This window comes from Mytilus galloprovincialis, chromosome 10 (assembly GCF_965363235.1).
Source record: "Mytilus galloprovincialis chromosome 10, xbMytGall1.hap1.1, whole genome shotgun sequence".
NCBI classification, from domain to species: Eukaryota; Metazoa; Mollusca; class Bivalvia; order Mytilida; family Mytilidae; genus Mytilus; species Mytilus galloprovincialis.
Genome location: NC_134847.1, coordinates 54,212,273 through 54,231,613, shown reverse-complemented (window position 1 = coordinate 54,231,613; position 19,341 = coordinate 54,212,273).

Here is a 19,341-nt window from a genome sequence, read left to right as displayed (position 1 = left end):
TCTGTTGAACCGACGCATTTTTAACAATGACGGTGAATTCAAAAATTTCCAAGACTTAAAAATGCACTGATTAGGGAATGGGATGCCATTCCGAAACGGCAAATCCAAAAGTTACTAAATGGAATGCGAGAATGCTGCCAAGCTGTCATTGATGCACGGGGAACATTGGAGAGATATTTATTTTAAATAACTCCATACCCATTTCCACATTTTGACCCTACTGTCTATACAACGAAATGCCCAGTGATTATGAGTGATAAACATCAATAATGCTTCTGACTTAGCATAATTTTCTTTTGTTATTATTCAAATAAGTATTTTGTTAAGGTTTTGTAATAAAATTCAATTTTATCATTCTGTTGCAAAGTACTTGTAAATCTGTGAACTCAACACTAGCAAACAACTGTGTTACTATAACTGTCGCCCTTTATTTCATTATTTCATATTTCTAGCTTCGGTTAATTCAGTACTGTGCAGACAATTTGCTGTATCAAAATAACAGATAAAGATACAGCAGCTGCTACTCATACATTGAAAAAAGGTCACCAGTGTCTAAGCAGAAATTTGTGTAACCAAAGGGTATGTGAAAAAACGTCCCGTCCTTTTTAAAAAAAAAGCGTTAATCGGAAGATACCGAGACCTGATAAATATTCTGTATCAACTTCACGAATAATACATAATGGTCATGCAGTATAGATTCTAGGTACTAACATTGTTTATCATCTTTATAACGTCGTATAGTTATGTATTATTCTATTATTTGTCTTTGTAAATTATGACATTTACTGTTGCTTTTTTTATTCCATTTAACGTGGTTCGGTAAATCATGTATTTATGTTGTAGTGTTATGGTAAATTTGTGTATTCTTCTTTTTCGTTTTGCTAATTTCGTTTTGTCTATATGCCTCTTTGTTTGTCTTTGTTGACATTTGTGCTTGTTTTTGTAATACCCCTTTTTTTCAATATTTGTACCTAGTACGTCTGCTTTTTTACACAAATTTGTCAATATAAAGGTATTTTATGCGATTGTCATATCAGTGAAAGTTTTAGATAGTTATAAAACAGGTTTAATCCACCATTGTCTACATAAGAAAATGCCAGTTCATAGCTAGGAGTATGATAAATGTTATTTATTCGTTTGATGTGTTTGAGCTTTTTTTTCCATTTACTTGGGGTCTTTCCGTTTAGGATTTTCTTCTTCTTTGTTATTTTACTTTTTACACAAAATTTATCAAAGATGAGACTAGAAAGTTGTCTTTGTGACCAGGATTTGTTTCAGACAAATCGATTTATGACTATTGAACAGTGGTATATTACTGATTTCTTTATATGAACAAGCTGTATGAAACAGAAGATGAAGTAACACAAAGTGTATCAAAACGATGGTTACAAAAATGGTCGCAAATATTTATAGAAGATTTATATCCTGTGTTCCATAGATTTATATATTATACTATTTGAGTTGAGAACACAAGAAAATAAATAAATGTTTGATAGCTAAAATATTTTATTGTACTATGTTATTTGTTTCATCGAAATATGTTTTTATTCATAAATCTATGTAATTTAATGTTTTTCTGTGATATATAAAACTTTAAATATATTGGTTTCTTTTATTTCAATAGCTCTTGTTGGATCAGTTAAACTATTAATAATAGACGACATTGTGATAAGTCTTTGTCATCGGAAGTTCACTTTATATTTCTGAATGACACTGGTAATTGACAATACATGTATATCTCTTTCGTCCGAAGTTCTTCTAAATTGCTGACGAATATTTAGTAATAGAACAATGGCAATTTCATGGTATCCTACTATGCACAACTTTTTTCATAATAGTTCATTTGTCGATTTGGATGTACAAAAAAAATCTGAAATAAACACAGAAATTAGATAAAATTAATAATCACAACGCCTCAGTCTTGAAATGTTCTTGAGACTATTTAAAGTGCTAGACACTCATGGGCATGTCTACTGAATTACAATAAATATAAAATATAGATATATGTGTATATTTAAGAGAACAACGAAAACTGGTATTGAAACGCAGGTGAAGAAAATATTTGTGAAATGCCTATATCTTTATGATGGAATTCATCATAGATACCAGTTTCAAGATTGTTTATGGACACAAAAGAACTACAACCAGAGTTAATTTAAAAAAAAATAATGCATTTTGAAAAAACATACCTACATTGTATTTTTATTAAAAGAGTGAACTATGACTGTAAAAACCCCAGCGAAAACACATTTTACATTATGAAGTTAAAAAGTCAAACTTAAAACACATTTTACATTATGAACAATGATGAAGCTAAAAAGTTAAACTTCAAATATATCATATATTTAAACATGATGAAACAGAAGGATTCTCTTTAGATGTATGCAGTAGAGTGCTATATGTCAAAACGACAAGTTACGCTATTTGTATGAACAGCAGTGGTTGGGACGATGAATTTTTTGATTTTGTCTCATTTATGAACAGGGAAATAAAGTTCTGGCTTCAACCTTTTCACATCAATAAACTTTTACATTGCTTATCGTAAATGACCGCAGTTTCTACCAAAATTTATTTTTAAATTGTAAAACAACAGTTTCACAATATATCCAGTTATTTTTCTTTGTTCAAAAACTAAAATTCAAACATTACTTGAACCATGACTTTTCATTTAATTTATTTTGCATACTCATGATGGTTATTTGGGGGAAAATATATTGTAATAGATCAACAAAATATCATGCACTTGCAGTCAAAAGATCAGTTACAATCAAATTGAAAACAATGTTTCCACAGACGCGAAAGCACGATAAATAAAAACATTAATATTACCTGCTTTAATTTGTTGAATGAGTGTTAAACAATATTAGGTAAAGGTTGCAATTCTGTAAATATAGACAATACGATATATTCATAGGAACACACTTTGCGGCTTAAACGGTGCCTCTTTTACTTGCAACTTTCGTGAACAATTACTGTTGACGCTCGCGATCAAATAAAACAAATTAAAAAGAGAAAAAAGCACGAAGTTTATGAGCATTGAGATCTCAAATATAAAAAAAATGAAGATGTGGTATGATTGCCAATGAGACAACTCTCCACAAAAATTACTATTCTAAACCAGAACTTAAGGGTTACCCCATTAACAGGCTTAAATACACAACAATGTGACTAGAGTAAGTTTAACGACCAAGCGAAGATTAAAAAACATATAGTATTATATTTTCTAAAAACGACAGCTAGCCATGCGTTACGCCGGTTCATTAAACTTGTTAATTAGGTTTATCAAAGTTCAATTCGAGGTTGGTCGAAGTACACCCGTACTAACCAAATCTATAAGATTATATATTCATGACTAAATGGGAATGAACATGGTAAATACTTGATAGTATCAACATCAAACGATAGACTCACTTTGTGTGTGTTTTGCTTTATAAACGCTTTGGCGTTTTTTAAAACATTAACCAGTTTAATAGAAGTCAGTTCTACTGTTTTGACATCAATTGCAAATATCACTGCTACTGTCTTTCTCTGTGGATTTAATGTTTAAAAGTGTTGAACTAATCGAAGTTTTTTTTATGGATGTTTAGTTTCTAATGTTTTTAAAATTTATACGGAAGTATAACGATTGCAATTCGATCGCAACTAATGTGTCCGATGTACAGGAAAAGTTCCTCCGATGTGACATTGTATAACCCTTGTTAACTTGTTTGGCAATTCACTGGTGGTAAGCGGATGGTCGTAACTAAAAGTTACGACCATCCGGAGATGGGAGACAACTCTAGGGATAAGTTTTTCTTTTCCGATTTTCGTGCACTAAAAGGTTCATTTAAACCAAACCGCTTGTCTCGTACATACTATTCAGCAGTCCGGTGATATTAAAACCAAATTTGATGCATTAAAACATTCCAATTTTCGTAAAATAGTCATTCAAAAATTCAAGCATGATGGTCGTAACTTTAAATGTGTGATGGTCGTAACTTCAACTATAGTATTTTGGATGATGGTCGTAACCGACACAAGATGGTCGTAACTTTGAAAGATGACCGTAACTCGAGTATTTAGACAAACTTGTATTAATGTATTTTAATTGTTAAGGTAATAGAGTCAGATGTAATATATGATTTGCTACAAACAATACTATTTGTAACTCTGGTAATGATATGCAGAAATCAAGCTAGAGAATTATTAAACATACACATTTCTGATGGATTTCAAACGCTCATCTTATAGGAGCAACAGTGAAAACTAATAAATAAAAATAAATAAATAAATAAATAATCTTTATTTCAAGAGGATGATCCCATTAGTTAAAACTAACCTTCCTGAGAGTCCTCAAAATAATAATAACATAGTTATAAGTACACACAGTATTATAAAGTTATATTATACACAATATACAATTATAATGGAAATAATAATGAAAAGGCATATTAATTTGCACAATTGATGAAAAATTTGTAACATTTTGTTTTAAAAGATACAAGTGTATCACTCATTTTGATTTCATTTGGTAAACTGTTCCACATTTGAGAACCTGAATATGTAAATGTTTTCTTTAAAAAATGTGTTTTTGGATTTGGAAGATTTAATAGTTTTTTTATCAGCTGAACGTAAGTTATAGTTTTGATTATCAGTAAAATGGAAATTTTCTCTAAATAGTTAGGAACCATACCATAAATTGATTTAAATACAAGTATTGCCTTTTGGTATTGAATTCGTTTTTCCACATTTAACCAGTGTAAACTATTAAACAATAAACTGGATGATGTCATTATGTCAGCTTCTACTATAACCCTAGCAGATTTCTTTAATAATTTATTAAGTTTATCTATTCCACTCTCACAACAACTTCCCCATATATTGCAACAATAATCAAATAATGGCAGAATATAAGCATTAAAATAAATAATACGTATATGCATAGGTAAATATTTTCTTATCTTTTGTAATAAGTTGATTCTATTTGATATAGTAATTGACATTTTATCTTTTTGCTGACTCCAATTAAAGTTTTTGTCAATATATAAACCAAGTAGTTTTTCACAATCTACATTTTCTATTTGTTCATTTGAAATATTGATATCAAAACTGTTTCCAGTTAAACAAAGCCATTGTTTTGAACCAATAATCATTGATTTACACTTTTTTTGGCATTTAATTTCATACAATTTTGCGAGCACCAGTTTTCAATTACATGAATATCATTTTGAAGGTTAGAAGCTAACTGAATTACATCATTACCTTTACAATGTAATGTAGAATCGTCTGCATATAAATCTATTAATGAATGTTCTATATTAAGTGGTAAATCATTGATATATAAAATAAATAACAAAGGGCCCAGGATAGAACCTTGTGATACACCAGTTTTTCTGCATTTAGTATTAGACATGACGTTATTGACCTTAACTTGTTGGCTTCGTTCAAACAAGTATGACTTAAACCAGTCAAGTGTACTATTAGAAACATTATAATATTCAATTTTTTTCAATAAAATTATATGATTAACCAGATCAAAAGCTTTCTTTAAATCTAAAAATATAACTCCATTTATCTCTCCATTATATTTTTTTGCTAACCATTCATCTACTAATTTAGTATGTGCAGTAGTATACGAATGTTTAGTTCTGAAACCTGACTGTGTAGTATTAAGAAGGTCATTACTATTTAAAAATATATACAAACTATTAGCTATATGTCGTTCTATGATTTTAGATAGACAAGCCAAAACTGCTATTGGTCTATAATTATCAGGATTACAGGCATTGCCACTTTTAAAAATTGGGCATACTCTTGCAGTTTTAAAAATACTTGGAAATTTACCATAATTGATGTTTAGATATATGTCAAAGCTGGTAAAATGACATTGCTGCACATACTCAAAATAATTGGTCCTACATCATCTAAACTAGTTGCTTTCGACTTGTCAAGTTTTTTTAACTAATATTTACATCTAAAATGCTCATTTCTGGTATAATGAATTTTTCACTACCCCTTTGTAACTTTGATTTTACAAATTTATTAAGTGCATCAATTTAATCAACTCGCATTAAGCCAAAAAGTATGTTAGGGTTGAGAATTGATATATTTTTTACTGTACGTTAAGGCATTAAATTATTAAATGCACGTGTATTCCCTTATATTTGTTTTTAGTATTTTTTATTTACGACTTTTTTTTTTATCTGCAATCATGTCGGCAGATGAAATTATTAAACGTACAGTCTGAACAATCATCTTTAAATCATTTATTGCAGCTCTTATGTCTTAGAGTTTTTGAGTCTTTGTTTACTCCTTGACTTTTTTAAAATTGTTATTGTCTTATAAACTATTGGCCTTCAAATATTCGTCTTTTGGTCGTTCATGAGGAAATAGAATCCACAAATGCACTTCTGAGTCAGGGTTGAGTTCAATATCGTAGCTGCTACGTAGTGCTACGTAGATCTTGACGATTGAACATGCAGCTATAGACTAGTTGTTACATAGATATTGATAGCAGCTACGTAGCCGCTACGATATTGAACTCAACCCAGGATTTTATTACGTGTTGTCGTTATTTTTTATCGATTACATAACAATTATATATTACTGTATAGTATTGATATTAGTTCTAAGTATTGGTACGGAATGAAAACTGAATCCATGGTGTCGCAATGATCATTGTGTTAACTTCGAAAGTAGGAAAATTGTTGATATATATTTTACACTGCTACATGCACTGAATTTAAGAGTAAAATAAAATACTTGTTTGTAGCCAGGATAATGTTACAAAGACTTAGGTCAAACTAAATGTACTGCGGCAATTATTACATACAAATCCCGGTATGCAGGTTGAAAATCATGTGTAAGTTATATGTTTACATTGTATGAATGGCTACAAGCTACTCATGGACTTCGTCATTGGGCATTACTGTGCACCTGATTATCAGCTTGATTTCACCAAACAACAATATGACGTCTAAGCATCCAGGCTAAAAATAAAGCGTATGTTCTTTTTAAAACTCAGGTACGGACCTGCGAATTCGCGGGTATGCTCTAGTCTCGATAACGACCTTCATAACCTATCAATATGTTAAGCTTATTTTGACTCCTTATTAATACTCTTTCGACTTAATGTATCATTCTTCAATTGAAGATTTAAAAAAATCAACTAGTAAGTACATCCTCAAAAAGTTTATGTTTGCAATAGATGCGAATTCCAATCGGAAAAAAATAGGATACTGCTATTTCATGTGATGTCCAATTTGTTAATTTGTTTCTTAAACTCATTTATTTTGTAATTAAAACAATTACATGTATTTGATACATTTTGTTCTTTTTATTTCTAACAAAGAATGATCATAACCAGAGCTGTGTTTCTTGTTTTAAAATGATTTCTCCACTTTTGAGAAATTTACATTGTTAATGAATTTAACCGCTTACATTAATTCAACTATTTGCCTCTTTATTAATTTTATACATTATATTTTAAGAATATATGACTGTTCATTTCATTTTGCATTGTTTCGTTCGATTCGTTCCAATTTTCTTCTTTACAGGTATCCCTCTCTCCATCTATTTTTTATTATTTGGTGAAAACAACTTCACAAATATATAATATGATATATGATATATTCATATAACAGAAGACAGGTTTAGAACTCTTGACTGGTTCGGTTACATTTGAAAAATTTGGAATTTTAAATCGAACTTTAATCAAAATTCCCCAAAACTAATATTTGAAAACTTTTAAAATTTCTGAATTGATAAGTGTTACACGCATTGAAATTGCTTTATTTTACATTGTATGTAAAAAATGAAAAAAAAAATCTTCAGAAGTACATCATATGAAATACTAGTATGCATATAATAAAAGACACGTTTAAAACTCTTGACTTGCCTTATTCGGTCTTATTTAAAACAGAGTTACGACCATCACAAATTTAAGTTACGACCATCCTCAATATTTTGTTTTTTTAGTTACGACCATCATGCTTGAATTTTTGAATCACTATTTTACGAAAATTGGAATGTTTTAATGCATCAAATTTGGTTTTAATATCACCGGACTGTCGAATAGTATGTACGAGACAAGCGATTTGGTTCAAATGAACCTTTTAGTGCACAAAAATCGGAAAAGAAAAACTTATGCCTAGAGTTGTCTCCCATCTCCGGATGGTCGTAACTTTTAGTTACGACCATCCGCTTACCACCAGTGAATTTAAGCAGTTTTTAACGAGTATAGTTTTAATTGTAAAAAGACCAATGGTATGAAACTTATAACTTAAGTAATTCAACGTATAACGTTCGGGTTAACTCGACTATCTTATTTTATTACTGCGGTGGTGCGAAGAGAGATAAACCCTGAATTAGATCATTTTAAGTGTAGTTAGACATACTTTCGGTATTGGAAATTTGCAAAACATGACAAAATGATATGCGTTCTTTTACTTATAGGGTTCACATTATGTCATATCTCTTTTTAATTTGTCATGAAATAAAGAAATCTGGGAATATCATGCACAAACTAGATTACAGCTCTTGAGACGAACCTGTACGCATTAGTTTCTAACGTGTGCAGACGAGTGACATGACTTGTACATTTGCTATAGGTTTAAGTGGAGGGTTAATAGATTAGACACATTTTTTGTGACTGTCTCAAGTCAAGACCCTCTGGTCTTTGCTTGTCTTGTTTTTTTTTCAATTTATTTTAGTTCGTTAATACTTTGGCTGTATTTGGTAAACTTTTAGGAATGTTTGGTCCTCACTGCTCTTTAACTACTTACTTTATTGAAATTCTTTGAAAATGGACGTCACACTTAACTTCGAAACATATATAAACGAACTAAAATTATAAAAGAAAACTTTTATTGGAGTTCATTGAAAATCTCTTAGAAGAATCTAAACCCTATACAGCCATCAGTATGTACGTTTTGTATGTATATTTTGCATTTCCTAAATACATTACAGGCTAACATGATGGTTGGGATTAAAATGAATCCTGAAAAAACTGCCCAGGAAGGTACCATATGATTAGCAGTCAGTGCCTTAGTGTTTACTATCATGATCTATCAAACGTGGTTTTTAAATCCTCCAGAGACAAATCAAGAAATTATAAGATTCAAGTATTTAAGGGAAAGGAGCCCGTAATCAATTGTATATATTCCTTAAATATACCGTTTGGTTATATACCCCATCATGTATTCACATGAATTCAAATATTCAGATATATCAACATCCTGATGTTTGGTATTGAGTGGCAATTATGTAGGATAATCAATATTTATAATGTATTTGTTTCAATGACAAGCAACCTATCAATGCCAAAGTTCAATAATTATAGGAAAATGTGATATGAGATGTGGTTTGAGTGCCAACGAGACCAACTATGTTTGTAAGCCCCACATAGTGGTATTGACTAGATATACATGTTGCGGTACTGACGTTATTTATAATAGTTTGTTTTCTTACTGCATTGATATTAAAAGAAATTATTCTAAAGAAACAACTGTTTACAATTCTTCATGCAATGTTGACTTTTGATGAATTTGACTACTTGTATGTTTAATTTTGTTATATACATGTAGTTTTTTATATCTAAATTTTATTACTTCCTGATTTGAAGTATGCACACATCCTAAGATATCAAATTCATATGCGTAAGCGATCCTGAAAAAAAGGTAAATCCTATAAGGGCTTCGAATAACTGTTTTTTTTAATGTTACTTTAATTTATAAACTTGTTCCATATTCATATGCAATTTCGTAAAGTGCCTTTGATTGAAAAGATGACATGTAATTTGTTTTTAACTGCTATTTACAATGAATACCATATTTGAAAGCAATTCTTTATTGGTAAAAATATCAGAAATCAGCATATTCCAGAGTACTATGTAAAATATCCAAATGAAGCAAAAATGAAAGCACATCTGATTGAAGAGATGACATGTAATTTGTGTTTAACTGCTATTGGCAATGAATACCATATTTGAATGCAATTCTTTATTGGTAAACAATATCAGAAATCAGCATATTCCAGAGTACTATGGGAAATATCCAAATGAAGCAAAAATGAAAGGACATCTGTCATTGATTTATATTAAGGTACTTCAAAATGTATCTTTATTCATTTCAAAGTTAATATTATACACAGCTACGTTTGCATAGGTACTATTTCTGTACTAAAAATTTGTAGTACTGGAAATCAACTTTTAATATTCAGTACTATTTTGTTATTCTTAAATTAGTGTAATATTTAGGTACCTGTATTTTACAGTACTTTATTTGTACTTGAAATTTAGGTACTACAGATCTTTGGTTACTACCGTTACATTTTCAGCATTTTGAAAGTTTGTTTATTTCAAATCTCTTAAAGTTATGATTTTCAAACATTATTTTTTCTGTACCAAAATATTTAGTACAAATCAAGTACTGTAAAATACAAGTACCTAAATATTACAATAGTTTTAAAGTAAAGCAATAGTACTAAATATCAAAAGTAAATTTCCAGTACTGCATCTTTTCAGTACAGAAATAGTACCTTTGCAAAAGTAGCTGTGTAATATAAAGTAAAGTAATTAGGTCTTTCCACCTTTCCGTGGAAAGACCTATTGAATTTGTTCTGATTATTATTATTATTATTATTATTTTTTTTTTTTTTTTTCTTCCGCCTAATTTTTTTTCTTGCGTATTATTGATGTTTCAAAAGATGTCGCTTAGATATTTGGAATATGGTATCGTATAGTTTATACGCTTTAAAAATTTACAACTGTGTAACAAAATACTTTACGTTGTAAGAGTTATCTCCCCAAACACTGTTTTTCTTGTGGCCACTACTCCTTCGCAACCGTTAAAGATTACGACAAATTTATTTTACCAAATTGCTCGTTACATCTTCAGGATTAGGATATTCAGTTGGACCGAAGCTATACGGAGACTCCATATGAGAGTTATTCCCCCTTTTCCATTTAATTAAGTGATATGCATTTCTAAATGGTAAACCATAAGTGATAAAGACATAGGGTCTTTAGATTTGGGGTTCTTGGTCGAAAATAATAAAAATGAGGTCAAGGTCAAAGGTCAAGGTCATATTCTAAATTTTGATTTTGGCTTATTTTCATTTATTTTCAAATACCTTATGACATATCGACAAATAATTTTTCATAAATTGTTAGTTGCGACATGTCCTTACTTATATATTTTGATTGAAAGGGTGCGCAGACAATAAATGGGAGTTTTTGCCCATCTTACATATAGAATTACGCATAAAGTGATATTACTAATAAACCAAACATATTAAAGACCTTGGGTCTTTTGATTTAAGGTCCTTGGTTTGTGAACTTGAAATTGAGGTCAAGGTCATAGGTTAATATGACGTTCTAGATTTTGACCTTTGCTTTAAATTCATATAAATACATCATAAAGCCATAGGAACTAATATTTTAAACTGATTTTTAATATTTCAATATCAAAATAGATCTTTACTAGTGGAAAGACCTACAATTGTTCTCTGAACAATTGGTTTTTAATTTTCTATATATTTCATTTCTAAGTTGTTTGATTTATTTCTATGATGTGATGTGATTGTATTTTATAATTTACCTCTTGTTTCACATGTCAATGTGACGGAGTGTTTTTAAAATAAAGCATATTGTATTGATTGAATTTGTGAACAGCTGGCTTGATGCCAATGCGATGAGACGTTCCACAAATGTAGCACCAGTCTACACGTTTGTTGTGCTTATATATTAACTGTAATTGATGCGTTCATTGTGCTACTTTACTGTTCATTAATAGTTGAAATATTCAAGACGTTCAAGTAGGCGTACACCCTCCTTCAAATTTCCTTATCTGTAGTTGCATATATTCTTAAAATGTTTTATTATAAGGGCTCTTCAACTTGGTCATATCTATTGATTAGAAAACCACAAATGAATCTTATGCAGACGTAATTGACGTACCATATATCAGATTGGTTTCTTTAATTAGCTTTTCTTTGATATCTGGGTTCGTTCATTTTTAAAAGAGGGGGAAAAGATACCAGAGGGTCAATGACATTCATAGATCTGTTGTCACCGTCAAAGTTGAGCAATCTCATAACTATACATCATCATACATCACATGCGGTAATGAAATAAGGCATTAATAAATCTTGAGACTTTATATAGAATCAAAAATCGAATACAAACATTATTTATTTGTATCAAATTCAGAAATTGTTTCAACTTTTATTTACGACGGAGTGATTGTTACTGTTGTTATGACAATAGCATGCAGAACAGTGTTCTTTTATCTTAAATTCTTTTACTTTTTTACATAAGATTGCAAGATGTATATACCAGGGGAAAAAGAACAAAAATCAATGTTTTTTTTTTTATATTTGCTTTTCACACAAATGAGCAATGTGGCGATCACAGTCTTCTCCCATATAATGATTTCCTTTCAGAACCAGACATTCTCCATCCGATTGTGTATCTACTGCCGCGAAATGGCCCTGTGTGATCTTTTCTCCATTTAACCAAAACCAGCCACCCCTGTGAGTTGCACCGAGCAAAACAGATTCATTATGTTGAAATATATAACATGAAATTGACGAAGATAAAGTAAAATGAAAGAACTTGAATAATGTATTTTGTGTTTCAGTATAAATGTTATCTTTATAATAGTTTACTTATCACCTGCCCAGAAGTCATTATTGTGTTGACATATTTTATAATTGATATGGTAATTATTTTAAATATTTTGTTAACGTAACTTTGATTTGTTTTTTTAAGACTATTTGTGCCTCAACGCTTTTAATCTTTTTTTATTTTAAGTTTAAACAGTTTTGATTCAAGCATCAGTGATGAGTCTTTTATAGACAAAATGCATGCACGACTAGAATACTCATTCAGGCTGATTACCTTTCTCGTGTACAGGTAGAACATTTCTTAAAGTCCGCTCCGAGTGCTCAACGCATACTAACGTCAGTACCAGAACAGTTCATCCCACAGAACTTCTGGAATACATTAACATTTTAACACAAGCAGCGTTAGCTGCATCAACTCAGGCCACCTACAAACGGGCATGGAAACAGTTAGAACTTATCCTTTTAAAAATGAACTTACTCATTCCATCTCCCATTATCTGTGGCTACTATATCATTATGTATTGCATATGTGTTTAAAAAATCAACTGCCTCATCAACGACATCAACATAATTTCAGCAATAGCATATGTACATAAAATGTTAGTCCTACCAGACAATACTCAATCTCTTGGTTGATAAGCTGATAACAGGACATTTAGATTATCTAGTACAGTTGAATGTCAGCTACCAATAAATAAACTCATCATAGATACCAGGACTAGATTTAGTATATACGTCAGACGCGCGTTTCGTCTACAAAAGACTCATCAGTGACGCTTGTATCCAAAAAAGTTTAAAAGGCCAAATAATGAACGAACAGTTCCAATACCGAATAAGTTACTTCAAAATATTTCTATTGTGCTAAAGAATTCATATGAACGGATATTATTATTTAAGCTTTTTTCTCTATTAGCCTTTTCATTCTTTGCTAGAATAGGAGAATTAATTTTAACAAAAAATGTGGCAGAAGGGCATGTTTTGCAATTACGGGATCTATCGTTGATTTATGTTGAAAGCAAAGCTTCACAAGTTGAATTGTGTTTTCGTAAATTTAAACATAATATTAAAGGCCTATCAAAAATCATCAAATTTTCAAATGGACCTGCAATTTAATCAGCAGTAGAAGCTATAGTAAATTATCTACAGGTTAGACCACATACCCCATTAGACAATCCATTGTTTTGTTCTATGACCAGCATCCCTTTACAACGTTCATATTTTGATAAAATGTTACACAAATGTTTACAATCATGTGGTTTAGACAGCACTAGATATAAAGGCCATAGTTTTAGGATAGGAGCAGCTATATATGCTGCTGAACGAGGCATGTCTGATTCACAAATTCGCACATTGGGCCGTTGAAAATCCAATGCTTTCCAAAAGTACATAAGACCCCATACCAATTAACATAATGTTAGTGATACTTGCTTGGGCTGGTATCAATGCTTTTATCATTTTAACATGCTACTACATGTTTGGACACATTTATAAACATTGATGTAATGCGTCAAATTAACAGAAATTTTTCAATTGAAAGCAATTTGGAAAGTACTTATCAATAATAAGTATAATTTGATGTATGCCGATTTTCTTATTATGTAAAACTAAACTGCTTGGGCCGATAATTAATTTTAAGTTACATTTAACATAAGTATGTTACACATCTTATTGTTTCAAGTTTTCAAACTATACTGACAATGGGTTTTGTTTTTATGTATAGTTTTCCTTGTTGTTACATATATACATGAATCTTGATTTTTATTACATGTATTTTTGGAACTATAGTTTTCACTTTTGGTATGAATAATCCATGCTTCAATATAGCATATTTACAGTGAACTGTAACTTCATATGACAAACATCAGTACTACTTGCTTGGGTCGGTGTTTCTGCTTTTATGGTTGCCAATATCTTGGCCTAGGTGGGGTAGTATAGATTTTATTGCGTATCGTCTTTCCTAGTGGCATATATGACCCCATTCTAGGCCAAGAGTTTAAGTTACATAATAGTATGTGACGATTTTATTATTATGTTTTTTACTTATGTTAATTAGGAACATTTTTCATTTACCCTTTATATGTTGTAAATAGTTTAAAGTTATGTAATACTTTACGTAATACTGAATGTTTTGTCAATTCACAATACCATTTCTGTGTTTGTTATACTTTACTTTTATGCCTTACTTAAATACACTCTAAAGAAAGTGTTTAGTTTAGCGTTTAAGGAGGGCATAAAGGCAAGTTATTTTTATAACTATTTTTATGCTAACGATTGAAATATTGTTATAAATTAGATTAACATATAACTTCCATTTTTTATGTTGTGTTTCTGTTGTGTCGTTTGTTTTCTCTTATATTTGAGTGTGAATTCACATTACTATAAGACGTCTCACGGTACTTTTCTATCCCAAATTCATGTATTTGGTTTTGATATTATATTTGTTATTCTCATCGGATTTTGTCTAATGTTTAGTCCGTTTCTGTGTGTGTTACATTTAAATGTTGTGTCGTTGTTCTCCTCTCATATTTAATGCGTTTCCCTCAGTTTTAGTTTGTTACCCCGATTTAGTTTTTGTCCATAGATTTGCGAGTTTTGAACAGCGGTATACTACTGTTGCCTTTATTTAACGATACCCTTTTGAGAGCCTCTTATTTTAAGTCTAGATAAAGAATTTGGATTGATCAGCTATTTTTGGATATTCCTTAATAAATTATTTAGACAGAAAGAGGAATCGATACTATTTGTAATCAATAAGTTATCTTCGATCTCTTAAATTTTACCACCCTCCTTCCCAACCATATCATATCTTTTTTTAATTAAGTTAAGAATTTATGTTCTATTCTGATTATGATTTTGTTGGTAATAGGATATTGTAATATATCTTCACATAGTAACATTGTAATGTTTTATTATATTAGTATAGTTTTAAATTTTTCCTCTTCATAGATTATTATGAGTTTACACTCTGCCTTAGCTGGGGCATATATGACCCCATTCTAGGCCAAGAGTTTATGTTACATAATGGTATGTGACATTTTTATTGTTATTTTGTAAATAGTTTAAAGTTATGTAATACTTTACGAACACTTTATGTTTTGACTATTTTACTTTGAAAAGTAAACATTCACAATATCATTACATATCCCTCGTAGAACATATATTGCACTCCCAAGCTCGTGCAATATGAAATTCTACTCGGGACAATATTCCCCAATATTCATGCAATAACCCTTTAATATTAAACTTTATATTGAAATATTTCCCGCTACTTTTTTATGGGTCTGGAAAGATGTCTAAATCAGAACGTAAACTGATACAGATAACTAGACAGAAACTGTTTAATACCTTTAAATATCAGCTGTATGTGTACAGGGCTGAGCAACAGGTGTAACGTGAGCTTCAGTGAGCTATTACTCCTGTTTCGAACCGAGTATCCATACTAAATAAGATATTAAACAGGTCTTATCTTTATCCTGAAAGATAGCAAAAACTCACCTTTTTGGCCTTCATTTTCAATTTAAAGTCCTTTGAGGCCCGAGTAGTACTATTAAAGTCACACATTCAACTTAAGAAAGTTCACAGAATAGAATTTCGAATAGTAAAAAAAAGAATTTAACTAATATAGCTCTAAAGAAATGCTTGAAAACAAACAGAACGTTAATTAATCTAAAGTATACATAAGTTCGAGCAATAAGTCATTGGAAAGCAGCTGCAATGCACATTCTGATGTCACTCAAGTTCATATAACATTCGTCAACATCAATTCACAAACGTAGTTCGGCAGTCCTTGTGATATTTGTTTGGCTGTATCTGTATGATAAGACTCCTTATAAGTGCATGATCAATATAGAAACATGTGTTTTGGTGACTCAATTCACAAGGTCAAATGTGCATGTACAGCTTCCAATATTAGGTGTAATACCACCATTGATTTTCCCCTTTTAGGCTTTGTTAAATTTACACTTTTCAAAAAAATGTGCAGAATTTGTCTTTGTTTCAAATAAAGAAATACTTGGCATGAGTAAAGTTTTATCCTGTCCAGTACTATAGACAAAATTTCACATAACATTTCATTGCATATAAGAAAATAACCATCATTGGAAGTTAACCAATCAAATTTCTCCCCTTATTTTATCTGTGTACAAGGTTTAGTCAACATGTAACCTCAAGATTATAAAATTTTCTATAGAAATCCCAAATAAAAAATAATGGTGTTTTGAAATACCCAAGACATATGTTTATGACACAGAAATGTTTTTACTGCAATAAAATGTAGGATTAATTACCTACAACTGTCAAATTCAAGGGAATATTTTTTTCGACCTACTTTCGCATACAACCGGATGTGACGTACCATGATTTGGTGGTATTACACCTTTATAATTTTTTACGCAAATAACCGTATAATCGTCATTTTATTCTCTCTCTGACTCTATGATTTAACAAATACGGCAGCTCATGTAATGCCGTGTTTTGAATCCGAAGTTAACCGATTGTCACCTTATAGTAAACAATCAACAAATAAGCATGGATATTGATCACGTGTATAAGGAATACAATCAGATAATAGTTTAATTTAATGACAGATCCACGTGTTTTGCGATCACCATCTTTTTACGAGAAGGGTGACGCTAGTTTCACTTGCATATACGGAAAATATGGAAGCAAGCACATAAAATAAATAAAATTCTTCTAAATGTGGATTTTTCAGAAAAAAAGTATATCTACATAAGTTTTATAATGAAAACTATCCATTTAGATTTGAGGTTTCATATGACTTTTAAGTAATAATTTGTTGGGACAAAAGAAAGAAAACTCTTGTTTAAAAAAATGCAGTTATTGGTAACTAAATGTCTTCTTATAGTAAATTGTACACTCATGAGTAACGTTAACAAAGTAATGCTGTCGCTTATATATCTAATTTGTTTACTTTGTTTAAGATTTATAATTTGATGATAATTCTAAAATATATTGGATAGTTTGTTTCGATCTCACTTAACATCTTCAGCTCTTCAACGCCATACTTTACTGTGTTGCCCTCAGTTTTAGTTTGTTACCCCGATTTTGTTTTTTGTCCATGGATTTATGAGTTTGAACAGCGGTATACTACTGTTGCCTTTATTTACATCTCGTTTTCTAGTGTTTAAAAAACACTTCTCATTTGTATCTGCATTACAGTAAAAGACCTACAGGACTCGATCACACAAAACTTATATTAAAACAAAAACAAGCTACATGTATAATTACAATCAGAAGGTTTACGCATTTGACGGTCGTATCTGATCAACAATTAGCTAGTTGGAATTTTTTTTGACAGAAAATCCTCACATTGTTCCAAAATATAACAACCGATATCAGGCAATCTCAACCTGCCATACTTTATTACACATTATGCTTAATAAAATTATATTCACGAAGAAATAGAAAACAAACAAAAAATATTACAAGATAACTATTTACACTATTGGGTCGATGCCACTGCTGGTGGACGTTTTTCCCCGAGGATATGATCAGTCCAGTCGGTGTTGATATGAATATCAATTGTATAGTCATTTTTATAAATTAACTTTTACCTTAAGTATGACTTATTCGAAATACTAAGGATTTCTCATCCAAGGCATAGATCACCTAAGCCGTATTAGGCACTACTTTTTGGATTTTTGGGTCCTCAATGCTCTTCCACTTGAACTTTGTTGGCTTTCTAACTATGAAAGCACTTCAGTGCCTCTCAATTCTTTCATACTCTCTCCCACATATTCACTGACTTTCATTTGATCACTCTCTCCCGTTTGCTCATTCAATCTGTTAAAAGCTATCTCTTCTTTTCATTCCCTCACTTTTTTTTATTTCTTTTATCTTTTTGCAATTTAACTTTTTGGAAGAAAGTCGTTGATATATTATTTTCATTTGTATATAAATAATTTATCACTCTATCGAATTTATTAGCTTGATAGAGTAAAAACGTTTATTTTTTCTCTAATATATCAAAATAATTGAATGTAACATATTAAAGGGTTGTATATCCGGTCGGTTCATGTATGTTCTTCAAATAAATATAACACGTGTTGTCCATTCTATTCACGCTAAGTCATTGGATTATTCTTTTTAAAATAAACAAACTACACTCACTTCTACCACTCTATATGAATATAGGAAGATGAGGTAAGCTTGTTAATGAGACAACTATCAGAAAAGTGCAAATGGAGTGGATGTTAGTAGTTGACCATATTTCATCTTGTATAAGATTTATTTGTGCAGTCTGATTGTTTGTGTAAGCAATTCATTGGTGTTTTGTCATTTTACGTTGATTACAAGTCAGGAAAATGACCATGGTTATATTATAGTTCGTTTCTGTGTATATTACATTTTAAGTTTGTGTTTCTGTTGTGTCGTAGTTCTCTTCTTATATTTGATGCATTTCCCTCATTTTTAGTTTGTTACCCAAATTTGTTTTTTTCTCGATCGATTTATGAATTTCGAACAGCGGTATACTACTGTCGCCTTTATTTAAAGTTGATAGTTTCAAGATAAGAGTTGGAAATTTCACAATTGAAATGTATAATTCCAAGATGAGAGATGATTATTTAAATAGATCCAAAATCGAAGTTGGAAATTCCAAGATTATAGCTGATAATTTCAAGGTAAAAGTTGATAATACCTAGAGTAAAGTTTTAATGAGATTGGGAAATTCGAACATTAAAGTTGATAATTCCAAAGTAGTCCGTATTTGATATAACG